The sequence below is a fragment of the Cydia splendana genome, chromosome 11 (genome assembly GCF_910591565.1).
Source record: "Cydia splendana chromosome 11, ilCydSple1.2, whole genome shotgun sequence".
NCBI lineage: Eukaryota > Metazoa > Arthropoda > Insecta > Lepidoptera > Tortricidae > Cydia > Cydia splendana.
Window position 1 is genome coordinate 2540929 of NC_085970.1, and position 3613 is coordinate 2544541.

The 3613-nt window shown below is 38.4% G+C and overlaps 1 long non-coding RNA gene across 1 annotated transcript; it reads left to right on the forward strand.

Annotated features, from left to right (window-relative positions):
- Positions 1-519: 519 nt before the first annotated feature.
- On the forward strand, positions 520-3358 carry LOC134794998 (uncharacterized). Its single transcript, XR_010144751.1, has 3 exons — positions 520-839; positions 1157-1304; positions 3142-3358. It is a non-coding gene; the product is annotated as an uncharacterized LOC134794998 (long non-coding RNA).
- Positions 3359-3613: the final 255 nt, after the last annotated feature.

Here is a 3613-nt window from a genome sequence, read left to right on the forward strand (position 1 = left end):
GAGTGTATAAGGGAGAAATGGACGTGGGAGTTGGAAGGGGTAGACCTCGGCGGACTTTCTCTGATCAGATCGGGGAAATCCTGCAGAAAGGCCAGGTCAAGAGCACTCTAAACCGGCGAGCGTGTATGAGGAATGTTAAGAAAGTGAAGGAAGCGAAAGAGGTATGTCAGGACCGTGGTCTCTGCCTACCCCTCCGGGAAATAGGCGTGATTATATGTATGTATGTATGTATGTATCTTTTAAAGGAGTCATTTGACTCCGCCTCACTCCTGGCATTTAAAGGGAAAAGCCTACAAGGGGATAGCGCTCGAAATTTGCTGGCGGCCGTGATTGCCAAGAAAATACTGAATCAAAATAACTCATCAGCCATCACAGGTGGGATCTATTATAGATGGGCGAATCGAATCAAGGAGCTATTTCCTGGCGAAAGAACAACTTCATATTACATCCCAGCTTGCACTACTGCCAATGGCCAGGTACTGCAAGGTAGGGGTAAGCTTGTGCATCAAGTATTAAAGCAGCGAAGACGCCTTCAAAATTTAGGTGCTGTACCTAAGGGAAATGGAAAACGGAACCGAGAATATAGTCCAACGTGCTCATCTATTCTATCTCCGAGGCCTTTGCCTGGTATATTCACATGTGGTGAGGACAATGAGGAGAATATTGACGACGATTTGCAATGGCTCGAAAATTCTTCTGATCCTTGGTGTTTAGTTGAAGAGAAGTGGGAGAGAACTTTAAAAGTAAGAACGCGGACTTTATACGACGCTGGTAAAGAGAGTATTGAAAGTTACTTTGAAAAATATCCAGCACTAAAAAAGCCACAAGGATATTCTTTGGTAAATATAATAACTAGCTATTCACCTTTACTAGCTTTACAATACTTAACTATAATACTGAATATTAGGAACGTATCACATCACAGCGCCTTCTAGTCCCAAACTAAGTAAAGCCTGTACTTTGGATACTAGACAACGGATAAGGATACATTTATACTTTTTTTGTAAATATGTATGTCACGGGCAACTAAATGAAGCTATTTTTCACCTGGCTTGTGTAACCGCATCTACCGACCACTGGTGCATAATTAATAATTTGTAGGTACTTATTTTATATGCTGTACTTATTTTATACTCAGTGTGCTTTATCATTCCAGCTACACAAAGACTTCAATGCTGCGTATGGAATTTACAAGGACAATTTATTCATTAATTTTCCATTAATGAAAATAAAGCTTCAAGAACTTCTGAAAAACAAAAAGTCAACTGATCCGTTCCTCCACGACCTGGTCGCACTTACCAATTGTAAGTATACGATAAATTAGCGGTTTTCTATTTCTCCTTTAGAAAATAAAAATATGTGACGGTTCACGGAAAAAGGTACCTTATGGCGGCTGGCGCTTACGTCGCATAGCTCCGCAATAATATTGGAGCGGCGTTAATAATAGCGTAAGCGCCAACCGCCATAAGGTACCTTTTCTCGTGGGACGTCACATATATATTTTATCAGTTGTAAGTTCTATCTTAAGAAAACATGCTTAGATAAAACATCTTTTGGAATGATTCTAAGCGCCACTTGCACCACCCCACTAACCGGTTAAACCTGGAGTTACCATGGTTACCAGTACTATTTGACACTGTGTTAACAGTTTAACGGGTTAACCTCGGGGTAGTGGGATGGTGCAAGTGGCGCTTAGTAATAACTATAATGTGTACCGTACGCCGTATAATGAATAGGTTTAGGTATCGAATTTTGAGACATACTAAAATTGAATAATGTTGCGGTTTAGACTGACTTGTTTTAAGTCACTCGAGACATGTTACATGACATGACTGTTAGTGCTTGAGAAAGGAGACCTAGGCTCTCCGAAACATGTCGCGCGAGTGACTTTAAACATGTGAGTCTAAACCGTAAAATTATTCAAGGTTTAGTTATTATACATTTTTAATATCAGAATAAATTTTAAACCCTCAATTCTTTTTTAGGGTTCTGTACCTGAAAAGGAAAAAAGAACCCTTATAATATAACTTTACTTCGTTTACCGTCCGTCCGTTTGGCTGTCTGCCAATACCCTTTTTCTCAGGAACGCGTAGAAGTATCAAGTTGAAACTTACTATTAATAATAACTACAGTCACTTAATTATTATAAATATATAATCCTTATATCCAGTATACTATATGTATACATATGTATGTATTCCGGTTTTATGATTTTAAGCTTTAGTATTAAAACAGAGGAAATAAGTATTGTGTGGTGGTACGGAATCCTTAGTGCGCGATCCGACTCGCACTTGGCTGATGTTTACTGTAGAAATATATATGGGAGTAATGGATATATAGAAATATATATATGTAGATCATTTCAGTACGTATGAATCCATAGAAGGTACTATCCTATAGAAGTGGTGTGCGCGTGCCTCCGTGAGGGACAAAACATACGCAATGCGACAATATTAAAAACACGTTTTAACATTCCTGACAATATACCAAAAACAATCTACGTAATTCGGTCGGGTTATTTGTTGCCCACCATAACCCATACTAAATTTATGGTGGGGAACAAACAAAAAGTGAGACTGTGACAAGCAATAGTACCGCTTTCTCTGCTACTCCTACTGAAAGTTCTATAAGTGTATCTCGTTCGGTCATTTGGCCCCTCCCCCGTTTCATCTCTATATTATTGTACCTCTATGTATGAATCGGTGGCATTTTTTTTTTTACAGTATATATGGTGCTACTTTACCGCACTAGTACGATAATTAGCACATTAGGTACGTAACTTTGTTGACAATTCAAAGGGGCATATGTGCTGTAAAACCTTGTACGATACATATGCGAATAGCTAATTTATCGTTGCGAATTTCCTATTTTCCATAGTGTTAGTAGTGGTGGTAGTGTATTTTTCGCACTTGTATCGTAATCTACTACTAAAACATTTGTATCATAATGTACTATTTTACATAATAAGATTGCGTACGTCCAGGTGTTGCAACAAAAATCAAAGTTCAAACCATGGATGTATGACATCAGCAGATCTCAATTGACAGTTTTACCTGTACAAATTAAGATCAATCATCGTTTGATTTGTGTGGTAAACCCGTCCTAAGGTGTTCTTAAATTAACTAGCCGCATTTTTTTTAGCGTCCAATGAGGAAAATGCGAATATAGCCGGATTTCTCACCATTCCACTGCTGCTGACACTGCGGCAGTCCGCCAAAAGAAGAAGCGAGGTTCGGGTGCAAGTCAAAGTTGGAAGCCCAGCAAAGTAGAAGTAAGGGAAGGTTTCATAAAGCATGTCAAGTCCAGTGCAGAAATTAGCCAGACAATCGAACTTCGCATAACCGCTCTTCAAAAAGTAGGATTGCCATCCCCGCCATACGTTATCGTAGTGGGTGGGTCTTTCGAAAAAATCGATACTTAAAGATCAAAATGTTCAATAAACTGTCATTGGAAATAACTAACCTGCCAATACATAGTTTAAAAAATAAAATATCTAATTATTTCAGGAAGCGTGCCTTCTACTCTGTGACCGAATATTTAAACTGTAATATTGACATGAATAACTTTGCATAATGTTAAATAGGCTATTGAAGGGAAATTTTATGAGTATTTT